At 44.7% G+C, this 24,788-nt stretch overlaps 1 protein-coding gene and 1 pseudogene across 3 annotated transcripts in view; one reads left to right on the top strand and one right to left on the bottom strand.

Moving 5' to 3' along the window:
• The window catches only part of CCND3 (cyclin D3), an 84,753-nt gene that overhangs the window by 48,475 nt on the left and 11,490 nt on the right, over positions 1-24,788 (top strand). The window lies entirely within an intron of this gene.
• On the bottom strand, positions 20,664-22,998 carry LOC109450722 (tetraspanin-3; annotated as a pseudogene).

The raw sequence follows: 24,788 nt of genomic DNA, 5'->3' as shown, positions 1-24,788 counted from the left end.
CCCAGCAAGCCCCAGCTGCTCCTGTTAGAGAAGGTTAGTGCCTGCTGAACCAGTTCTTACTGAGGGCAGACACCCCTGCCAAGGGGCCCACCCGAGCTGGATACAGGTCGATGTGCCACATCTGGAGTTGCTCTTCAAGGCAGCATGCTTGAAGTGACTTGGATGTGCATTGACATTTAGAAATCACTTGCAGGGTTAGAGGCGGGGTCGGGTGGGGGAATGCTAGCGTCATACTAGCCGTGCTGAGTACTCTTCTGAGGGTTTAGCATGTGATATTTAATGCTCACCCCCAGAAAATCCCTGTATGGTAAATCCCATTTACAGATGAGGAAACTGAGGAACAGAAGGCTTATTAATGAACTTGTCCAAGACTGCACTGCTATTAGAAAGTGACAGAACCAGGATTTATAGCAGTCAGGAAGTCCTACTGCAGAGCCAGAACTCTTTATTATTGTCATTTTTCTGATGCACACATAAGGCAGACTTGTCAAGGTGACCCAGCTGTTACATAGTGGACCTGTTACAAAGGTCAGTCCAATTCCAGGACCCACGCTGGTAACCACCACTCTATTTTACATCCATAGTGGTTTGTAATATATAATATGGTATTTTACATAATATAGTATAATATCGTATTACAGTATAATAGTCTATTATAAGGTTACAATTTATTTAATGAATCCCTTATTGTTAGACATTTAGGTTGTTTCCATTTTTTTCACTATTATAAATAAATGCCAAGATTTTTTTTTTTAAAGAGAAATAGTTGGGATGTTGTTTGGTTTATTAGTTTATGTATTTGTTTGAAAGGATTTAGAGCAGATGGGCTGAGCTCTCAGAGGCTAGAATTGAAGGCTTCAAGTTGATTCCTTGAATGGAGAATGAAATTCTGATTAGGAATGGTTCCAGTGTGGAGAGAAAGAAAACACAGACTATGCTTTAGCCCAGGGATTTGGCAATGCCTGCTGAGATAGAAAATGTGGGATGCATTTCGGAAATATCTATGATTCCCACGTGGATATTTTAGTATTCTCCAGCATCAGCTCATTGACATCTCATTGCCATGGCCTAGACACACGTGGGTGGGGATGGGCAGAGCGGGAGCCATTCCCTTCTTCAGATCAATCGTGTGTGGCCATGTGAGGTCCCTCCATCTGTCCATCACTTGTCCCTTGCTCCTTTTGCCCCTCGCCACCTCAGTCTTCCGTTGAAGTTACCCCTTTCTGGTTCCCTATCCCAGGTCAAAAACAGATGAGGCGGCCTGAGGACATCCTAGGTGGTGAGGACCTTGATGCCCTTTATTTGTTGAGTCCGCAGTATGACACTGAGCACTTTCTAGGCCTTATCTCTTAATTGTCACAACAGCTTTTTGGGATGAGGACCCTTATGAAACCACCATTTTATTCAGGAGGAAAAGGAGACTTCAAGAGGTGAAGGACTTGCCCAAGGCCACGTAGCCAGGGTCTGGTGAAGCCAGGATTCAGTCACGTGTCTCTACACTCCCTGGCCACATAATATTAATCACCATATAGACTTTACAGCCTTCATTATAAACTATAAACAGAAGACACTGTAGCATGGGGAGGGGAGGGGAATATTTAGAAAATCAGCAAGAGCACGTTCAGTTACCTGCATGCTGTGTACACTGGATGGGTTCACTTAGAGAATGTTGGACCTCCAGAGGCTCGTGGAAGCATCTCTGTCCTACATCATTTTAAAATTGTGGCAAATGAGGTCCAGAGAGATCAACCAACTTGCCTAAGGGTAAGGTGGTGGCCCAGCCAGGTTAGAACCAGGGTCTTCCAATGTCCACTTGGTGGCTCCTTGAGAGGCAAACAGCTCTTAGCTCTGCTCTGCAAGGAGCATTGGGAGCAAAAGCACGGATCAGAAGGGAAGGTTTAGGAGAAACAGGCAGTTTGTCACAGCTGGGCAATGCTAGGGTTCAAGGGATATGTGGGACCACAAGGATTTTTGATTGTCCACTCCCTACTCCAGCACCGCAGCCCCAATTCCATGGTACAGAAACATACAAGAGGGGTGCTTGGCAGGAAGGCAGTGTGGCCCGCTGACTGAGAGCCTGGGCGCTGACAGACAGACCGGGATTCATATCAGGCAGGAGGCTTCACCTCTCTGAGCTTCAGTTTCTTTATCTACAAAATGGGGATATAACTACTCATTGTATAGGGCCATTGTGAGAATGAAATGCGATAATGCCTGTAAAGAAATTGGCACAAGTTTATAGAAAGAGAAGAATTCTTGGGGTTGTTTGAGTTGGTGGGAAAAGGAGAACACAAAACTGGTCACCAAATCTATGATTTCAACATAAAGCCAACTATTTCTTAATTTCATCTAATTCATTATTTCTCACAGGCACTGTCAGAGGGTGCTCATTTCACTTTCCCCCCCGGGGAGGCAGGGGGAACATGCTGGCGGTGGGAAACATCTCTGTTACCCCTCTTTGGTGAAGAATGAGCGATGGGTTAGATTGACGGGCTCAGGGTTACTACAGATTGCTTTTTATTTCATCTTGAGAGGGGTGGGAGCTAGGAAGGATTGTTCATATAAACCTTAAATCTAGATTCCTTCAAAATTATATGTTCTCAGCTGGATGACCTCAAATGAACCTCTAACTGTCTCAATTGTCTCTTGGCCACCAGGTCATTGAGATGGCCACATAATAGCCACTTTACATGCAGTGTCTTATTTAATCCTCAGACAAACCTGCAAGATGGATATGACAATCCCATTTTAGATAAAGGAGAAAACTGCAGTTCAGGGAAGTTAAGTAATTTGTCAGAGGCCACACAGCACATAGCCAGCAAGTGACAGTACGGTGATTTAAGCCCAGGTCCGAACCCAAAGCCCACGTGCTTTCCAGTATACCCAGAGTAGATCGAGATTTTGATGGGTCTAAAGGTTATGCAGTTTTGGAGGCCCTCTTTAAGAAAAATAATATAAAATCACAAATATAAAAGATACAAAAGTGAATGTTTAGATTTTGAAATGGAATCACAACATGTTAGAAAAAATGTTAAAGCTGAAACATCACAAAAGCTAGAAAAATAACTTGATACCAGTGTTCACTGCTTGACACTCCTCTGTAATTCCTTTTTCCTACATCTGCTGGCTGCATCCTCTTTGGTTGCATCTCCCTATGACAATGATTTTGTAACATTTTCCATTCAGAAAATAAAAAGAAGATGACCCAGGATTCCTCTAGCATGCTTGATGGGAAGTTTTTAAATTATTGATAATTTGGAAAGGTTTATTTCAGCTTCACACACCATTATTGGTAATGTCATATAAAAAATAGGATAGTTATCAAACTTGGGAAAACCTTCATCCAAGTTTCTTCCATATATGAGCTAGAAGATTTTAGGGCATTTCATGTTTTCTGATATAGTGATTCATCTAAGATTATCTTTGAATTGGTGACACTTCTTATCCTATTTGCTGCCAGCTACATGTTATCTTCGTTGATATCAGTGTCTTGTGTCAAATCAGCAAGAAATTCTCATCTTTTCCAGTACAGCTTCCCCTCTCCTACCGCTTGAGATGGAATGAAGAGGGTTTACATTAATAAAAGATTCATAATTAACTCCTTTCTCATAAACCTATGACCTTTTAAAGGGAATTCATTACAAAGTACCGGATGTGAAAACATTTGAAGCATTTGGATAATTTGGCCTGGAAAGGGCAAGGCTGGAGGAAAAAAGAAATAACCACCTTCAAGGATCTGAACATTCGTGGGTATTAGAATCATGCATTAGAATCGCCAGGTGTAGGGGGGATCAGGGAGAGAGGCTTAGGTAGCTGCCTAGTTTGCAGCTTCTACAAGGCACTTTGATCCCTAAACCTTTGAACCCTAAAATGGATACAAAGTATAATAGAGGAGTCTGTGAGTAAGAACCCCTGAAAACCACCAGCTATGGACTCAGGGTGTGACCTGAGGTCCTGCAAATGCTGTGGGAGGTGGTTAGAAATGCAGCATGTCGAGCCCCAACCCAGGACTGCTGAATGAGAACCTGTATTTTCACAAAATCCCTGGTGATTCTGAGCAGGTGATAGTCTGAGAAGCAGGAACTTCCTGCCTCAGCTTGGCAGTTGGTCTTTTTCCTCTCGGGGTCCTTAGCCTTGGGAACTGGCCTCCTTCTAGAATCATCCCTCACGTTGATTCATTACATCTCTATTTCCCCTCCCACCAGACTGTGAACTCCTAGAGGCTGCGATTATTCATTCCTCTTTGATTTCCAGTCCCTCTCAGTGCCTGGCACACAGGAAGTCCCATTTATGGGATGCCTGCGGTGTTCTAAGAGCTTTGCCTCTCTTACCTTATTTGGCCCTCACCCCAAGCTTGTAGGTTGCAACAAACATCCCCATTTTATATAATAGATGAAGACACTGAGGTTCTGTCACCTGCCTAGGGTCCTAAGTGGCAGGGCTGGCAGCAAATGCAGGCATGTCTAATTCCAGAACCTTCAGTCGGGGACAAGTAAGTGGTTGTTGAATCACTTATTTACTTGATTATTCATTCAAGCATTCATTAATATTCTTATTTATTCATTGAAGAGACTCGGGAAGATAAGGAAGATGAACAGTAGAGTCTGCTTCCTCTTGGTGAACTATTTTTAGAACAGGTGCTGTCTGGCATCACCCTTCCAGGAGCAGGGAGCTGGGTTGCCTAAGAGGCCCCCAGAGGGTACAGCCTTGCTGGCTCTGTTGCCTTCGGATTATGAGGTGACACTCCACCCCCCCACCCTTTCAAAATGTCCTCCATGACTCAGCAAGAAAGGAAGGGTCTGAAATCAGAGATGAGGGGAAAAGAAACCTCAAGAATGTTTTCTTTTCCTGGAGGAATTTCCCCTTCATATCCCTCATTCCTCTGCCAGGGAATCCAGGAAGCCATAGGCCTGTGGTCAGCTGTGACCCCCAGTCTGGTTTCTCTGAGACTCACCCCTCCTTCCTCCTGACTCCTCCCCGGGCCTGGGGACAGCCTCAGGCCTTCTTCAGTGGCCAGCCCATCTCCTTAACGTGTCCTTAAATCGTAAAATCTTGATCCTGGACCCATATTTTCTAGTTTCCAAGTCTGCTTCTACCTCTCACTACCGTGTTTCCCAGAAAATAAGACCTAGCCGGACCATCAGCTCGAATGCTGTGTGGACTTGGGCAAATCTCTTCACCTCTTGGTGCCGTTTCTTCCTCTGTAAAATAGGGATAACAATAAACTTGAGGATTAAAATAATTAACGTATGTAAAGCATTTAGAACAATGCCTGACACAAAGTAATTACTATATAACTGTTGCTATTCTTGTTCTTATTAATTATAGAACACTTTATCAATACCTGGAGAGATTTGGGTGAACTCATGCTGTTACCGGAGAGCGGGCTGTTCTCGGAGCCGTGTCCAGGTTCTTGGCGTTTCAAGCAAAGAATTGAACGAGACACAGAAATAAAGTGGTGAAAGAGTAGTGTATTAGAAGAGATAGTACACTCCAAAGAAATAGGAGCGGACCCAAGCAACAGAGAATGGCTCAAGGGCCAACATTGGAAGAGAAAGTACACTCCAAAGGGTTTGGAGAGGGCCCTGAGCAAAGGCAAGGCTCCAGAGGCTCAAAAAGGCCCTGACTGGCGAAGACTTGGAGTTTTTATCTTTTTAATCTAGAATGGGCTGTTCCTTTCCAGGCGTAGGACCACCTGTGATTGACAAGAGGCTATTATCTCATCTTTTCAGACTGCCCATGTTCCTTCCCAGAATTCAGTCTGTTACACTATTAATGAACTTCCAGGCATATGTATGATATTATGATGATGGTATAATAAGGACCAGGTGAAATGAAGGTCGTTGTGGATTTTGGTTTAATCTAGTTGGGTATTTTGTACCCACTTGTTCCTCATAGGGGTAGATAGTTACAATGAAAAGGGGAAGTTTTGGGCGGAGAGGGGAGGTCTTTTGGGCAGTTGTTCTGTGGATTATGCAGGAATGCAGAGACCCGATGCCTATCTCTAACTGCCTGCCTTGTTTTTCCGTTGAGAGACATGATCCCCATAAAATCTCTATGGGAAGTTGAGGGACAGGAGGTCTTTTCTTCTGTATCTGCTTCCTGCTGGACAGGAGCACAGAGTTGTCCCTACCTATTGGGGGGCTCATGGAGTTCTCACCCTATCTGATCTCAGATGAGAGGAAAGGGTCTCAGGATCCACCTGGAAGAGCGCGTTGGCTTCTTTGGTCGCGACTGGCAACCTTGCTGGGGCATCCTCCGCATCCCCACGGCCCCTGAAAGAGGAAAAATAGATTTTAATTAATAAATCCATTAGCTCTATAGAGCCTGTGGCCATTCAACCAATCATTCAGAAGTTGTTCATTGTCCAGGAGCTGGGCCCAGAATGCATTAGGCTTCAATGACTACAATCAACAAGTATGAATCACAAGTTTTAGGGTAATTATCTAAAGCAGGGTAGGGGATTTCTATGATTTAAGTTAAAAACAATCTATTATTTATGATTAAGAAACTAATGGAGTTAAAACACTAAAGAAAGAAAACTTAGAATTTCTGTAGTGAGAAGCCCTTTCATGTGGCCCGTATCAATGCTAACCTCTTCTCAGTTGTTCTGGTTTCACCCCAGGGTTTGCTTAAATTCTCTATTATTCATGTAGAGAGAGCTTAAGGGGGCAACTGCAAATTAGTGAATAAATTAATTAATTAGAAAGCTCCAGGTTGCCCTCTGAAAATGAGATTATTGTGATACGTAGCTGAGGAGGCATAACTTAATAGATTCTTTTTTTATTATTATTGGGGAAGGGGAACAGGACTTTATTGGGGAACAGTGTGTACTTCCAGGCCTTTTTTTTTTCCAAGTCAAATTGTTGTCCTTTCAATTTTAGTTGTGGAGGGTGCCGTTCAGCTTCAAGTTGTTGTCCTTTCAGTCTTAGTTGTGGAGGGCGCAGCTCATCTCCAGGTCCAATTGCCGTTTCTAGTTGCAGGGGGTACAGCCCATCATCCCTTGCGGGAGTCGAGGAATCGAACTGGGAACCTTGTGGTTGAGAGCCCACTGGCCCATGTGGGAATCGAACCGGCAGCCTTCGGAGTTAGGAGCATGGACCTCTAATCGCCTGAGCCACCGGGCCGGCCCCAACTTAATAGATTCTTGATTTGGGAATGACCACATTCATTCTAGGGGGAGGTGGCCCTCAGAGAATTTCCAATCTTAGGATAAAAAATCCTGCCTACTAAGACAGTTGACCGATAGAGTGATCAATTTGGTATGAAGGTGTACAGACAACTAGAGGAGGAGAGAGTGATTCCTGGCTTGTGATTCTCAGCCCTGGATGTGTTTCAAAATCACCTGGGGATAAACATGCAGAACCTCAGCCCCATTTCTAGAGATTCTGACATCGAGGTCTAGGAGTGGGACCGGGACATCAGAATTCTCACAAGCTCACCAAGTGATCAAGAATGAAGCCACACAGTAAATAGAAACAATGTACTAACAGCACATATTAGAACCTGGATGTCATAGGTACATTTCTCTTACTCTCAAAACCATTCCATTTGATAGGTGAGAACCCGATGTATAAGTAATTTGGCCAAGGTCACACAGCAGGGCCGATATTGTAATCTAGGTCTGAATCCAAAGGCCTAATGTGTTTTGCTACATCCCACACTACAGGTCGGCCTGGAGGAAACGTCCCAGAAATTGGAATTAAGATTGCCCATTCTGATGTAAACTATAAAATCGATACTTCATGGGTTGGAGCAAAGATATGCAAACTGATTTAGAGACACAAATGCTCCTGGAGCTGGGAAGACTTAACCTTAACCCATTGTCTCTATTAACATTAGATAACATTAACATTAGATTAACATTAGAAAGAATGTGTCAGTGGGGGTAGGAGGGTGTTTGGGTTTGTTAGTCTGACACTAGCGGGCTGAGAGGAGGGGTCCACGCCCCAGCTGACCCCTGGCTGTATTGTGATCCACTCTTCCTTCCCTTTCTGTTCTCTACTGAGTCTCACGAGCTGTTGTTTCCTTCTGAGGCTCCTCTTTGCCACCTACCCCTTAAATGTGAGTGTGCTCTGTATTCCACTCTCCCCATCTTCCCTACCTGGCAGCATGCAGGCTGGGGCTTGGCTTCCTGAGCTGAGGATTTCCAGAGGTGTGTACTCCTGATGTCCAGACTTGACTCAAGGCATCAAGGTTTAAGGTGGGGGAGAAGGGAAAGTGTTGTCAGACATGACCAGGGTTTACATCCCAGCTGGGTCCCTTGCTGGCTGTGGACTTCAGTAATTACTTTGCATCATTTTTTAGTCTCAGTTTCTTTACCTGTGAAATGGGACAGTAATGCCGACCTTAAATGATTGTTGTCAGGATGAAAATAAACAATAGGCATTTTAAGCACACAGTAAGAACTTGATAAATGGTACTTATTTATTAGATAAATGGTACCTATATATTAAGTACCAGCTGGTGTGGTACTTCACCTGAATGTTTGTAGGCACTTCAAAAGCAGCATGTGAAATAGAGAACCTTTTCCCCTAACTCTGTTCTTCGGCTTAGATTCCTGATCCGAGGAATTAGAAACACCTTCCATCAAATTGCCGAAGCCAAAATCCTCCCTCCACCACCATCCCAATGTCCACCGAGTTCCAGTAGTTCTGTTTCCTGCCTGTCTTCTATTGTCATAGGCTGCTCACTAAGTTATTGCAAGAACCTCTTCACTGCTCTCTCAGCTGACTCCTTCCCAAACTCCAAATGCTTATGTACTTAGGTTCTGCGCCTTATTAAAACCCGTTAATAGCTCTCCATTGCTTTTGGGGCACAACTCATTCTGCTGCAGCCACAAGGCTTTTCATGATGTACCTTGACTTCCTGTCTGGCCCTGGTTCCTGCCACCATCTTGTCTTATACTGGCTGGCGGTGCTGGTCCACACACCAAATATGCCATGTTTTCCTGCCTCACTGCAGCGTCATGAAGTCTTCCCTGGGAGAAGTCTCTCTCTCTCTCTCTCTTTCACAGGTGCCCTTCTCCCGAGGCTTCCATTTCTCTTTCCAACAAGACTCAGAGTCCCTGACACCTCTTGGGCATCTCTGGGTGCCTGGTATGTGACAGGCTCTCAGTAGGAGGCTCTCCTAATAAAAGTTAACATTTATGGATCTTTCATGTGGGCCAAGAACAGTTCTAAACACTTAATGTCTTCACAACTCTGTGGGGTGGGTATGCGTCATTCATCCATCCTATATTTATTGACCAGTTCCCTCTGGTCAAGCACTAGGGATATGGCAGGATAAGGAGGATGGAAAGTGCCAGAGGTCGGGGAAGCGTTCCTATTTTATCTAGGAAGTTTAGGAAAAGCCTCTCTGTAAAGGTGAAAATTGAGCAGAGACATGACGGAAGCGGGCAGGCAGCTATGTGGGTATCTAGGGGAAGAGAGGTCCGTCTAGGTCGAGGGAATAGCAGGGCAGGACAAAGGGTATCATTAGCTCTACAGACAGGAGGAAACCAAGAGTCTAGTGAAGTCAGCCAACGTCACAGGGTAAGTGGAAGAGCTCATTTTCAAACCTGGATTCTGTAGCTCTTGACTCATGCTGTTCGCCATGACTCTACACTGTCTTTTTTTGTGGGACGCAGTGGTGCCGTGGCTGAGGGCAAGCTGCCTCTCCGCCATGCTACCCTCTGGTTGGAGTTTGGCTTCCCACGTCCAGGAGAGCATGGGCTGCTAGGCTGGCTTGGTACTTAGGTTCTCTCGCTGGCTCTGTTTCTCTGTTTCTTTCTTGGGCTTTACTAGAGACAATTAGATTGTATTTACTCTTCAGCAGCCTCAAAAAGCACGCTTCTGCAAAGCTGAGGACCGGACCGTGAGATACAGTGACTTGGCAAAAACCAATTCCTCCTCCCTGGTCAGTAGTCAGAGTGGCCTCTGGGGGCAAGTACTGTATCTCACCCCACAACTTCCTTCAGGCTTCAGCAGGAGGAACTGAGGTAAGCGTCTTTGCCGAGGTGGTAAGTGAGCTGGTCTTGAAGAACATGGAGCATTTCAAGAGAGGTTGGGCTGAGGGTTTTAGGCAGAAAGAGAGCGATGTGAGTGGAGCAAAAGCATCAGTGTTGGACCATTCAGTGGACTTGGAGTCTAAGTATGAGGAGGGTGTGTGTGTTGGGGGAGGGCAGATAAGGCTTCAGGGAGAATTTAGGGTAGGGCATGGCAGCTTTTTCTTGTTTTTTTTTAAATGGCAGACTTTGCATGTTCATTTCAGATAAGTGGTCTGGATTTTATCCTGTAGACAAAAGGATCTTAAGATTTTAAGAAGCAAAGGAAACACGTGTGCATTCTTGAAGTGTCTGAAGGAGTGCTTGGGTTGGAGAGGGTGGATGGCGATAGAGAGACCAGTGAGAAGAGAGAGTATTGCACCAGTGCACGCGTTATGTGGGAGCGCCGGAGCCTTCCGTGGAGGGGCCAGATTCCAGAGACATTTTGGAAACAGAGGTGATAGGATCTGTTTACAGGTGACTGTAGAAACTTGGGGCAGGAGCAGCTGAGAAGAAATAATGGCAGCATTTTTAGCTTGGGTGCCCCAGTGGATGATGCTTAGCTGACACACAATACAGAATAGGAGGGGCAGGTTTTGGGGATGGTGGACTGGGAATTTGGGATGGAGGTTAGCGCTGGAGAAACATGAAAGCTGAGGCTGAAGGAATAGAGTAAGTCTCTGAGGCCTATGTGAGAAGAGACAGCATGGGTTTAAGCCCTGGAAGATGTTTGTAGTCCTAGAGGCTGTTGAAGGAAAGAGGAGCCAGGGTGGGAGCTGGGGATGAGTGTTTTGATTAAGGCATGACCGATACTATTTGACTCACCTTAGCACCTGACGGTAGGCAATGGAGGCCCCATCTCAGGGGGAGCACACAGGTGACAGTCTGCCTCATCTGCTCAGAGGCACTCAGACCAGGGGTGCTTCCTCTGGTCACCCTGGGCTTGTTTACACAGCCTTTGTGAGGGCCATGTTCTTCCTCTGTACATGCCCAGCCCCCCACTGCTGAGGGGAAATTGAAAGTGGGGATCCTGACTTCTCCCCCATCCTTCTCAGCTTAGAGCTTTGAATACCGTAGAGCTGAGAACACTAGTGATGAATGACCATGAAGAACAGGTAGCAACATTGAACTTGGTCCACTGCTTCTCCTTGAGTTCCTTTTTAAGGGGAACAACTCGTTTTGTGGAATGGGTGTAATCTGCTCTCTGAGTCTTGAGTTGCTTCAGCCTTGCTCCGTTCATTGGTCCATCCATCCATGCTGTATCAGACAGACTTTGCCAGTGTAAATATCTGCGGAAAGTTGAGCACTTTGAAGATGGGGTTGGGGGCTCCCAGCACTTTTCATGCATTATCTTACTTCTATTACAACAGGCCTCTGAGGTAGGCACATAACCCTATTTTGCAGGTGGGGAATCCGATAATTTCCCTCATGTCATACAACAAGTGGTAGAGGTGGCATTCAAGCCCAGATCTAACTCAAAAGCCCCCATGCTCTTCACTCATGTTAAGTCCTCCCTAGGTAGAAGGTGACCATAGAATTCATTATTCAAACTGGAATGCTTTTTAAAAAATTTTATTAAGATATAATTTTCATACTATGGAATTCACCTACACAAAATACACAATTAATGGTTGTTAGTACATTTACAGAGTTCTGCAGTCGTCATCATAATCTAATTTTAGACCATTTCTGTCACCTCCCCCCCCCAAAAAAGATGAAAGAAACTTGGTCCCCATTAGCAGTTACTCTATTACCATCATCACCTCAGCCCTAGACAACCACTGATCTATTTTCTGTCTCTGTAGATTTGCCTAGTCTGAACAATTCATCTCAATGAAATCATATGATGTGTGGTCTTTTGGTTGTCTTCTTTCACTTACCATAATGCTTTCAGAGTTCATCCATGTCGTAGCTTGCTTGCCTCAGTACTTTGTTCATTTTTATGAATGACTGAATGATGTTCCCTTATATGAATATCCCACATTATATTCATTATATTTGTTCATATGTTGATAGACATTTAGGTTGTTTCCCCTTTGGGGCAATTATGAATAACAATTATGCTCTGACTTTTGTATGCAATTTTGTGTGTGGCTGTTTTTGTTTTTCTTGAGTATATACCTAGGAGTGGAATTGCTAGTTTATACGGTAACTCTAACTCTATGTTTACCATTTTAAGGAACTGCCTCACTGTTTTCCAAAGTGGCTGCACCTTTTTACATTCCCGCCCGCCGTGTAGGAGGGTTCCAGTTTCCCCACATCCTCACCAACACTTGTTAACCCAAACTGGGACACTTTTGAGAGTGAAAGGGTACACCATTAATAATTATACCAGGATAACCAGTCCTAACTGGAACATATTCTGACTCTACTTAGATACCAAAAAACTAGAAGATTCAATTCCTGATTTCAGGGAACTTTCTGGCCACATGATGAGTCAAAGCCCCCAAACCCACATACTTGAGTTAATTAAAGAATCAAGTAAAGGTAAATTATTAAGAAGGAAAGTAAAGCACATTTTATTTCCCCCAGGAGGTTTAGTCTCTTTAAAAGAACTGTCTTATTTGTCATTGTATATCTATGGCCCCAAGAGTATCCTGGCATTTAATAGCATCTCAATAAGGATCTGTGGAATAAATGAATGAATGAGAGAATGAATGAAACAAACTCTCCCCGGGGGAAGTGTTAAAAAAAAAAAAAATAGAATGAGTCTCCTAGCATGGATTTGTGAGTTTGGGGGAAGTGTGGATCTTTTGTAAAAACGTATTTTTTGGGTCCATGTTGTAACAACTAATGACAATTTAAAAAGGAAAAACTAAATAACCTACAATTAGAGGAATCTTAAACTGGATTTTGCAAGTGTGAATGGCTGAATGACCTGGGAATTGCTGGAGCTGGGAGTCTGGAACCAAAGTACATTTTATGCAGAGTACATCCTGCAGCATGTTAACCAAATTTGGGAATAAAAAGGTGTGGTAGCTACCCCCAGGAGTTTCCAGTCTTTGGGGGAAAATACGATTTATTCACCAGAAACAATGAGAATAGTTTAAAACAACCCTTAATTGGTCGTGTGCTCTTAGGCAAGTCTGCTGCCCGTTTTGGGCATCATTGATCCTCTGGCTCTAAATTGCCCCGATCTTTCAATGAATGGGTCCCACCCTGGTGGGCCAGGAGTTAGGCCTTGAAGGAAGAAGGAACTGGATTTGGAGAAAGGACCAGGATGCCAGTGGTGGGTGATAAGGCCTTGGGGGTAGGCTGGAGTGCTCTAGCTGAGATAAAATTGGATAGGGTGACTGGGGCCTCTTAAAGGAGAACTTTAAAAGCCAGGCTGGTTGACTTTTAAATTTGACCCGATAAGCAGGTCCTTGGACTAGAGATGAAAGGAGTGTCTGTGAGAGATTAATCTCATGGCCCTGCGCCATTGATCTGGATCTTTCTGGAAGCACTGTGAGGTCTGAGAGGCTCTCGGGGAGGCTTTTGCAACAGTAATGTAGGCCCAGCCTTTCAAAAGAGGGTTTGAAATGCCTTCTGCCAGTCTTATGATACACATGGCTTCTGTGAGGTTTAATTTTCCTTAACCATAAGTAATTTAAAATAAATATACTTTTTACACTATGGCTATATTATGGACCAGAATCCTAAATGTATATACATTACTAAGGCAGAATAGTAGACTTCAAATAAATTTCAGGTTTGCAGAGGGACATTTTAGATTATGCTACTAGATTCCTCAGAGAGATACTTCTCTGCTGTAAAGGGTTTACTTTGGTGGCAAATTTGAGAAATTGTCTAAAAGCCTACTGGAGGAATGGGAAGGGTGGGATCTAAATGAGCTTTAGGGAGTGGTTTTGTTGGACCAAGTAACAGATGGGACACAGGAAACCAAAGGAAGAAAATCCAAGATGGCACCAGGGCCTCAAATCTGAGTACTCAGAAGAAAGACGGTGCTATTCATACAAATATGCAAATTGAAGGGGGGTGGGAAGATGATGGTCTTCCTTGAGAACATTGGGGACAGATGGCCTTTCTCATCCCAGGAAAGGATTGGCCAGGTTGGTCATGGAGGAGAAACCTAGTACCTGTTGGTCTTCACCAGCCTTTGCTAAGGCCCTAGAAGTTCTACCCACTGGCGTGGATGTTTGGCACTTTGCCTGGTTTACTTTCTATGTGTCAGCTACTAAAGAAGATGTTTGCTGTAGGGTTTTAGTAGACGTCCTACATCACACTAAGGAAGTTTCCATCTATCTCTACTTTGCTAAGAGTTTTTTCTTTTTGTGAATGGATGTTGAATTTTATCAAAAATTGTTTTGGTATCTGTTGATGCGATCATAATTTTTTTCCTCCTTTTATCTTTTCATGGAATGAAATATATTGATTTTTTTCAAAATAATAAACTCACTATGCATTTGTTATATAAAGTCAACATAATCATAACATATTACCCTTTTTATTTATTGCTGGAATCAGTTTGTTAATGTCTTGCTTAGGGTTTTGCATTCATGTTCGTAAGTGTAATTTTCTTTTCTCAAATACTGTTCTTGTTGGGTTTTGGAATCAAAGTTACACTAAAAAGGAGTCAAGAAGTGAACCTTCTTTTTATATTCTCTGAAAGAGTTTGTGTAAGATTGAAATTACTTTTTAAAATAAATTTTTATTAAAATATAGCTAACATAAAATATTAGTTTCAGGTGTACACCATAGTTATTCAACATTTATATACCTAAGAAGTGACCACCGTAAGTCCAGCAACCATCTGACACCATACGCTATCACAGTATTAGTGACTAAATTCCTTATGCTGTACATTATAACCCTGTGACTTATTTTATACCTGGAACTTTGAACCTCTTATTCCCCTTTATCTTTTTCTTCCCTTTTTAAATTTTTCAATTACAATTGACAAAATTAGTTTTTTCTTGAATGTGTGGTAGAACTCTTTGCTGTTTGCTATTGAAACTTGTCTCATCATGTGGACGACAGTAGAGAAAGGAACTTTTACTTGGAGAATGAAAGTAGCTTAAGCAACAATGAAAATGCTCACACATCACAAAAAGTCCAGAGGTAGATGGTTCCAGGATTGGTTAATTCAGCAGCTCAACAACATCACCAGGGAGAGAAATTTGTTCTGATCTTTCAGCTGTCATTATCAGGTGTCAGCTCCTTCTCTCATCATTGCAAGATGGCTGCAGCTGCTCCAGGCATCACAGCATAGTGGTTAAGAGTGTGGGCTTTGCAGCCAAACCTGATTCCTAATCCCATAGCTATACGATAGTGGGTAAATCGCTTAAAATCTCTGTCAAGTGGGCTGATAATACTTTATCTCAAAAAGTTTAATACATATATTAAATGAATTAGGTGTTTTTTTGTTTTTTAAACTTTTAGAATAGTGCTTGGTACATAATAAGCATACAGTAAATATTAGCATATCTTACTCCATTCTCACATGGGGCAGAAATGAATCTGTTTTTCTCTTGCACCCCATTTATTGAAGCCCCTTAGAAGACTTACTTCACATCCTATTGGCCAAAATATGACAAGTGCCCATTTCTAAACCAGCTGTGGAATTAGCAGGATTTGGTTCAGAGTAATTAAGATTCAACCTCTGAGATGAGAGAGGGTCTGGCATCCCTTGAAACACAAAACCACCTGATACCTCAACAAAATCTGGGTTCTGTTTGCAAGACAGTAGTTGGGGTGGTGACGGTGGGAGCTTTTTGGGTCACACAAAGAAGGGCAAAGGAGGAGCCCCTATCCCTACTGGCTCTCCCCGGGGTTCCTTAGAATGACCCCTTAGGTTTGCCAAGCGCTCCACAGTCCACTTACTGCGTTTTAACTCATGCATGACCTCATCTGGTCTCAGATCCACCCGCTAGGCGGTTTGGACTCGTTATCCTCTGATATACATGGGGGAACGAGCTCCCAGAGTTGAGGTGCTGGCCCGGTTGTATGTATATAGTCAGGACAGAGGCAGGTCCTGGGTTGCAAGCTGAGGTCTTCCAGTTCTGCCTTTTTATTCCTCTTCCACGAATTCCCAGTTGTCTGTCATTTACACATCACCCTCACAACTGCCACATCCACGTGCCTCCTCTGCTCCTCTTTAATATTTTTAAAATCAAGTTTTCATTTAATACATTTATTTTGAAAGGAAACCTGATCAAGTGGCATGTTCGTTGTTCTGGTACACACACACACACACACCTTTAAAATGAGCACAAAACTGTTAAAAATATTCATTGAGGCTTAGAGCTTGTGCTCTGGTGCCCGACTGGGTTGGAAATTGTGGGGACAGAGCCCCAAAGTGCAGTTTCCAGGCTCTCGGCCTCACATAGAAAGGTGTTGGCTCAGGTAGTAAATGGCCATCAACTGTGATTGGATGGCCATCAGCTGTGGCTAGTTGGCCGTCAGCTGTAACCAATGAGCCATTGGCCACTAATATAACTGCTGTGGCTACGCTAGCAGGAAAAATGGGGGCTAGCAAGAAGATGGCGGCTGGGCTGGCAAGCGCGGATTGCAGTTAGGATGGCGGTTTGCGGACAGTGTGGATCCAGCCTCCAGTGAGACTATAGTGCCGCCAGAGAGAATATAGTGGTATGACTCCCCCATCTATGGCTCCGTGGGTGTTCCTTTTTGGCCTCACCATATCCTGCGTTCTTGTGTGGGGAGCGGGACCAGAGACCCCGCCGGACGCCCCCCACGACAGAAACCCAGCTCTGCCAGTGTTGCACTTGCAGCTGGTCTCCACCCCGATGCCACAGGCTCTCACCATTCCAGAGCACACCAACCCCACTTTCAAGCACCAGCACTGTCACTTTGCCTGCGGGCCTGTCCTGACTATCAGAGTCCATTCTGCCCTCCTCAGGAAAACTGGAAGTTCTGGGTAATTAACTGCAGGCCCCTTCCTTCATCCCCAGCAGCCCTCAAGCACTGGCTGTTGGGACTGATGGACATGGCGCCCGGCTTCCTCTGCCCTGGGGAACAGTTACTCCAAGGCAAAGGCTTGCACTTTGCATCACCTCCCAGAGTTTCTCAGCAGGATTGAGCTCCATTTGCCGGTGCTGGTAACTTACTCAACAGTGTACTCTTTACTGGCTTCCTTCCCTTCCATCTCGTTTCCCCACTCCTGGGTACTTCCTGGAATCACCTCCCAGGTCACTTACTTCATTGGAATCCTTGTTTCAGCGTATGCTCCTGGGGAGACACAACTAAGACAGCCACTTGTTAGGGGCATGGCTTTGGGTGATACTTAACTTTCTTGTGCCTCTGTTCCCATCTGTCATAGGAAGGTAATAATAGCACCTATACCTCATCGAGCAAATTGGTAAAGCTCTCAGTGCCTGGCTAAGAGACGGTGCTTAGTGTAATCTATTATTATTACTACCTAAAGTTCTCTGATATGCTACCATGGGGAGTTGCCCCACAGTTGGAACACACCACTTCCTGCCTCTCCCTTCTGATGCCACCCCCACCCCCACACATACTTACTCTCTGAGCTCTTACAGTCCCACCTTTCCTACCATAGACCATCTTGTGGAGTCCGCTGGCCAGGACCACCAATTCCCACCACTCCCAGTGCAGCCCACCCTTCCCGTCACATATAAACCACTCAGCCTACTTCTGGTTGGGTGCCCAGGTAAAAGCATTCTGTCTTAATGACATCTTAGGACTTCTCCTAAGATAGAGGCTTTTCATCTCTGACTCGTGTCCAGCATCCTAAAGCCTGCTGAGGTCTGGTGTGGAGAAAGCATTTGATAAATGTGGATCATTAATGATCATACTTCCTTTATTGAGCTCTTATTACGAGCCTGGCACCGTGGTAGGTGCTTTCCCCATATTAATCCTTGCAACCACGCTATGAGATAAGTGCTATTACTGCCCACATTTTGTAGATGAGAAAGTTAGGACAGAGAAGTTAAGTAACCTACCCAAGACCACACAGCTGGCAAATGGCAGAGCCAAGAATCACCCTAACTCCAGAGTTCATTTAATCATGATGCTAAACCTATGCCAGAGTTATCTTGTGCTTAGAATGAAGAATCCCGACTTTCTTGCTTCCCCGCCAAGAGCCCAAAGATGGAGCTCTCTTTGCCAGGTGTTTACCCATCCACACCTGAAGCCCAGAGATTCACCTCATCCTTCGCTGCGGGACAGGAATCTGAAATAAAATAATAGGACAGGAAAGCCTCATTTATTCAGAATCCAGACAGCCAGACAGAGGGAGAAAAAGCAAATGTGTAAATATATAGGTTGTATTCTAATTTTATGAAAAGGAGACTTCAGAGGTTCAGGCCAGTGCCAGAGGTTTCTTTTCATAAGCAATTTATGCACTAGTGATTACAAACTGCTTCCCACCCTCATATCCCATCCACAGAGCATTATGCGTGCCTTGGAAATAAAGGGAATGTACTGGCAACATTTATCCTCATGGGGTAGCAAAAGGCTGGAGCGAAGCATCACCTCCAGGCTTTGGATGACACCCCTCCTCACTGGCTCCCTTACCACCTATGAGTTGCCCTTTATCATGTGGCTTGTGCTGGTGTTTTTCTTTCATCTGGTTTGTTTCATTATTTCAAACAAGATTTTTTAAATACCTACTTACAAACCAGGCACCTTTCTGTTTTGGTGGGGTAGTGAGGAAGCAGACAAACTATAAATAGAACATGTAAGTAAAAGATACCCTATGTTAGTGATTAGTGGTGAGCAGAAAGGTGAAGGAGTGAAAGGACCGAAGAAGAACCAGGGTTGGAGTAGGATGGCCAGGAGAGGCGATAGGAGGAAAGCTGAAGGAAGTGAAGGAGTGGCTGTGCAGATATCCAGGGCAAAACACAGCAGGTACCAGGGGACATGTATGCCTGCTGTGTTCCCAAACAGCGAGTGAGAGAGAGTAGTGGGAAGGGGGGTGGGTGGTAGAGATCACTCAGGATCTGTGGGCATCACCAAGACGTTGGCAGTCACCGTGAGTGACCTAGAGAAACATTAGATGGCTGCTGTGTTGAGAGCAGACTGGAGGGGCATGGGGGGGTCAGGGACACCCACCAGGAGGTTGCCGCTGTAATGCAGGCAGATGATTCAACTCAGACCAGGTGGAAACAGTGGAAATAGACAGAAGGAAAGGACTGGAGATGTATTTTGGACTTAGAATCAACCAGAAATAGGTAATGGGTTGGATGTGGGAGACCAGCAAAGACAAAGAAGAATTGAATTTGGACCGGGAGGCAGCAGAGGAGAAGAAAGCCAAAAGGTAGATTCTGGAGATATTTTGAAAGTAGAGCCTCTATGCTCCACTGGTGGACGGATGTGGGATTTAAGAGAGAGGAGTCAAGAATGACACCAACTGCTTTTGCCTGAGCAAGTGGAAGGATGGCGTTCTCATTTTCTGACATGGGGAAGCCTGCAAAAGGAGCAGTTTTGATGGGGGATAGAGTAGGGTCTCAGTTTTGGAGAAGTTGGGTTTAAAGAGACCTATTGGATACTTGTATGGAGTTGCCGGGAAGGCAGCCTCCTATGTGAAACAGAAATAGGTCAATTCACATGCTGGCTTGGATTGGGTTGCTCTGCCTGGATGGAGTGCTGTGTTGAGAATTTTAAGTCCATCCAGGCTTAGTGGGAAAGAGTTTCTTGATCAATAGTGAAGTCTGTTTTGGGAGCTGGATAGGCAAATAATGGTAACCCTGGGTGTAAGACATTCCATTGTAGAGTGGGAAGAAACTGAAAATTTCTATTCTATGTATTTTTTTGTCTTAGCTTTTAACATTTCTTAGTATGTCCTATACTGTACATAATCTATTAGAGTAGCAGGGATAGACACAGCTCATAAAGTACACTTCACGAACATTTTTTACTGAAGAATGGATGAGCAAAACCTTTTGAAGATTACTGATTTGATATATTGTAAAAGTATAAATGCTTAAAATAGTGATCTGGAATACCGTAAGTCCTAAAATGTCTCCTGAATCCTTGAAGAACAAACAAAATTATGTTTAGTTTGGTTTAATGCTTGATTTTTTTCACTATAAAGTATACATTTAGACACAACATCACCTGTGTAATATTTCTACCAGAAATATTTAATCTTCATCTAATCAGGAGAAAACAATCAGACAAAGACACATTGGAGCACGTTGTGTAAAACCGTTGGCTTTCAAAAATATCAGTATTATTATCAAGGACTTTTTTAAAAAAAGGGTCAGGGGCTCTTTTAGAATAAAGGAGATTAAGGAGTTAGGGTAACAATGCAAACATGATTCTTGATTGGATCTTGGGTTAAGAAGGAAAAAGCTATAAAAGGATATGAACAATTGGGGAACTTTATATGTAGATTGTTTATGGTATTGTATCAGTGTACATTTTCTAATTGGTTTGTGGTTATGTGGGAGACTGTCGCATTCTTAGGAGCATGGGCTGAATGAAATAGGACCTTAGGTGAAGGATTTGTTAATGTTTACTGTACTAGTCTTGCAGATTTCCTGTAGGTTTGAAACACTTCAAAGCAAAAAGTGGGGGGGAAATATTATTCATATAGGGTTCTCCAATTCTCAGAAAACTAGGAAATGCAATAATGGTGTATCACACCACTTTTAGTATACTAGATTGTTTCATTGGCTGGACTGCTGTCTTCTTCACGCTTTCTGAAGCACAGAATTTGCCAAATCTTCTCCACCATAGCAGTAATCCCTGGCATTTTTTATTTTCAAGGTGCCGCCATAGCCATTGTATGACATTTATTATCATAAATAGTCCATATATGCAAAGAAGTTTATGCTTTTAAAGTACAGCTAACTTTTTTTTTCTTTGAGGGGTGATACGGAGTTTATTGAATTAGATTTTCCTATTTACAACTGAGATCACATCTACGTACTATTTTGATAGTCTACGTGGGTACATTATTTCTAACTAGTTTAGACTTACGGTGAATGGACTCAATCATACAAACACACACACACACTCACACTCATTGTTTTCAAACAGTAGTGATACATTGTACTCCTCCTATAGAGCCAGCTTTGATGAAAAACTGCTAGTTTCACAGATCAGTCTGATTTTGAAGATGAACCAAGAGACTACGTACTGTATGATTCCAAAATCGATTTTAACCATTTTGTACAGTTGCTATCTTATTGGACTACAGTCTCTATTTTTTAAAAGGACACTGATGAGAAGCACCATCTGGTGTTAACTTGCCCTCCCCCCAAAAACCTTTGGCCAAGAGTTGCCCGTTGCGAAGCCTGGCAGGACCCGTCCCATCACTGCTTGGAGGTAATAGATGCAGGCCACATCCTCCTTAAATTCAACCACACTACGCAACTCTCAAATGGTTCTGATATTAGAACATGGACCACCGTCCTTAAAAACTTAGGGACATGAACAGTCAGCTAGAATAGGGAAAAGCAAGTCATAGGTAAGTAGGTAAGTCGGTGGACTCCTGAAGAGCCAAGCTGCTCTGTCCAGCACCTGTGTACATGTGCTTTAACTAAAGGAACTCAGGAGGCCGACAGCGGTAGACTGGCTCAACTCACCTTCCAAATCAGAGCAAGTCTAAAAAGCTGAGGCTTGAGTTTTCTGCTGTGCGTTGGTTCTGCGAGTGACGAGCTCAGAAGCAAGATCTCTGTCCACTTGTTCTGCACAGCACGATGCGAGCACACAGCGCCCAGCTGCGGCATCGCTGCAAATGTTGGCGCTGCCCACATAACGTGCAGCATGATTTCTTGTAGTTTCTTCCCAACTAGAGCCTCACACCCTTCAGTGTAGAGGTTGGAGGGGTGGGCCAGACTGTCATTCCAGCTGACGGCGGTCTCTTTGCAGTGCCTAAGCGGGACACTCTGGTGTTTGGTTTCCTCGAACCAGTCTGTATTTTCCCAGTCTGAGTAGCGGTGAATTCCACAACAGAGTAGCTGTCTCTGTACAGAATCAATAGCTTGGCTAGCGGCCTCAGGATTGGTTCCATTATAGGTCTTACATACTTTTGGGATGCTGTGGTCAACCTCATTTCCCACCTTTGCTCTATAAACGTATCCCCAAACCACTACAACAACTTCTGTGACAAAAACCAAGAGTAGGATGATGACAAACGTGGCCAGTCCATGGCAGCTTGCTGGGATAGTGGCACAGCAGCCAATTAGCACAATAATGAACAGCAGGGCTCCTTGCAGCTTTGATCACTACAGCAGAGCTGAGAGTGTCCACATCTTCAAAGAAGTGGTCAGTCATCATAAGTGATGAAGACATAGGCTCCCGCGTAGCATAAAATGCCAGCTGCCCCCCTAGAAGATGAGGTTGAGAAACACCAGCATGGTCTTGGAGGAGGTGATGCCCACTGGCTGTGGTGCCTGTGGTTGCTGGAGCCCTGTTGGGAGACCCAGATGCGCCCACCCAGCGAGGCCGCAATGGTGACGGTGCTTCCCAGCTGGGAACTGCAAGGTCTCCTAACTTTAATTAGAGCCCATTTCATCCTCCCCGTCACTCTGTAAGGGAGGTACTACTATTACCTCCATTTTCAGGACAGGAAACTGAGGCACAGAGAGGTGGTGTAACTTGCCTGGAGTCACCCAGCCAGTGTGCTTTTCTCTGAGGGCTCTGGGTGCGTGTCTGTAGCAGGAAGGGTACTCCTTGAGAGAGGGAATGATGATAACAACGGCAACCACAGAAACGTCCATCTTTGAACGCTTGCTATGTGCCAGGCGTGGATGAGATGTGCTCTGCCCGTTTAGTCCTCAGAACCCCTTTGTGGGGTAAAGACTGTTTTTATCCTCATTGGCAAAAGAGGAAACAGACTGTGAGGTTTTAGTAACAGCCTCAAAGTCACAAGGTGTGGACCCAGGCTTTGCACTCAAGCAGCCTGACTCCAGAGCCCTGTCCACCTCCCTGTTTAGGGGACTTCTCCCCAGCCCCAAGGCTGCCCGGCCTCCACCTATCATCTCAATGGGTCTGAAGGTAACTGAGCCGTACAATGTAGACCCTGGGGCGATGGGCTCACCCATGACCTTGTTCACCCCCTCAGTTCTCAGATGGGGGCCATTTCAGTGATGAAGAGAAGGAGAGAGAAGGAAGAAGAGGAGGAAGGAAGCATGGTATCCTTCCCCCTTGGGGTTTTTCATCGGGCCTGTGACATTCCATTCCCGCCTCTTCTCTAATTTGCCATTTCATTGAGTCACTTTTTCTAATTGAACGCACGTGGGCAGAAACTCCCATATGGGCCCTGGTTATTGCTTTGTCTTTTTTTTTTTTTTTTTAAATGAAAAACCAAGGAGAATCCCTGTTCCTACGAGGTGGTGGTGATTGGTGAAATTCCCGGGCACAACAGCCAACCTGCCTAGAACTCCATGGCCCTAAGTGGAGCTCACTTGCCTCCTCGGAGGACAGCTGGCTGTACCTGCCCGGCTCGTTGGTCCTGGGGGTCTAGGATGACTTGGCTTGGGCATGGCAGTGCCAGCCCGGGGTGAGGCAGAAGTGTCCCTTAAAATGCCCTGCTCACCGGGAGCTGCCTTCCCCAGGTACAGGTTCACGTGCTGGCTTCCAGGACTGGGCAGTCTCTGTGTGCCCCTTCCTGAGGAAATCAACTGACAAATCAATGGAACAGCACAAGAGGCAGTAGAATGAAGTGGTTAAACTGATGGATTCTGAAATTAAACTGGCTGGGTTGAATCCTGCCTTGACCACGTACTAGCTGTGTGACCTTGGGCAAATTATTGAGCTACTCTTGAGTACTGGTTTTCCTTTCTATAAAATGGGGGGAAATAATAGTCTACTTCTCAGAGGCTGGTGTGAAAATGAGATGGTTTAATACATACCAGGAACGTACAAGGCCTGGAACACAGTGAGCATTCCACTAAGGGCTGTTATTATTACTAGTGGTCACAGCACAGCGCTGGGCCCTGCAGAGGACACATGGGCACACAGGACACCATCCTTGTCCTTAAGGAGAGGCAGTATAGAATTTAAAAGGGTAGCGTTTGGGAGGAGCTACATAGACCTTTAGTAAGTTATTTAATTCCAGCGTACCTCAGTTTTCCCATCCGAAAACAATTCCTAGAGGGTGAGATGGTGGATTGTAAACACCCTGCCCCGTGCCTCCCACGTAGTTGGCTATCAATACAATCTGGATTGTCTTCCCCTTTGCAGAAATTTACACTCAAAGTAGGGAGAGAGCAGGTCGAGAACCAGCCAAGACACATGAAGGGCATGTACAGTGAGACCTGCAGGAGTTTGGAGGGTTGTTCCTGCAGCTGGATTGTTCTAGGAAGGCTTCCTGGAGGAGATCAAACCTGAGCTGGGCTTTGAAGGATAAATAAACTGAGCAGAGAAGATAGATGGGCTTACCAGTGATGGAAGCATGGAACTGAGGAGATGGGGAGGGCAGAAGAGGCCCTGGCATGTTTTTGGAGGTCTGCAGAGAAAAAGATTCTGCTACTCTTTCTTCTTCCATAGCATTGTCTAATTGGAGTTTTCCTTGCTATCTAATGTACAGCCCGCTAGTTGAGGACTAGGTCTCTCTAGACTTGGAGGGCCGTGGTTATTTGAGACTAAATGAGCATTTGGTGCCTTTATTAAGCACCTTTATCCCTGACATGGGGGAAAAGACCAGCTGAGGTTCCTTAGACAAAAGTTGCAGGAATTTTGGGCTGGCCTGGTGGCTCAGGCAGTTAGAGCTCCATGCTCCTAACTCCGAAGGCTGCCGGTTCGATTCCCACATGGGCCAGTGGGCTCTCAACCACAAGGTTGCCGGTTTGATTCCTTGACTCCCTCAAGGGGTGGTGGGCTGCGCCCCCTG

The sequence above is a fragment of the Rhinolophus sinicus genome, linkage group LG05 (assembly GCF_036562045.2).
Source record: "Rhinolophus sinicus isolate RSC01 linkage group LG05, ASM3656204v1, whole genome shotgun sequence".
Lineage (NCBI taxonomy): Eukaryota > Metazoa > Chordata > Mammalia > Chiroptera > Rhinolophidae > Rhinolophus > Rhinolophus sinicus.
This window is presented reverse-complemented; position numbering and strand designations above follow the sequence as displayed.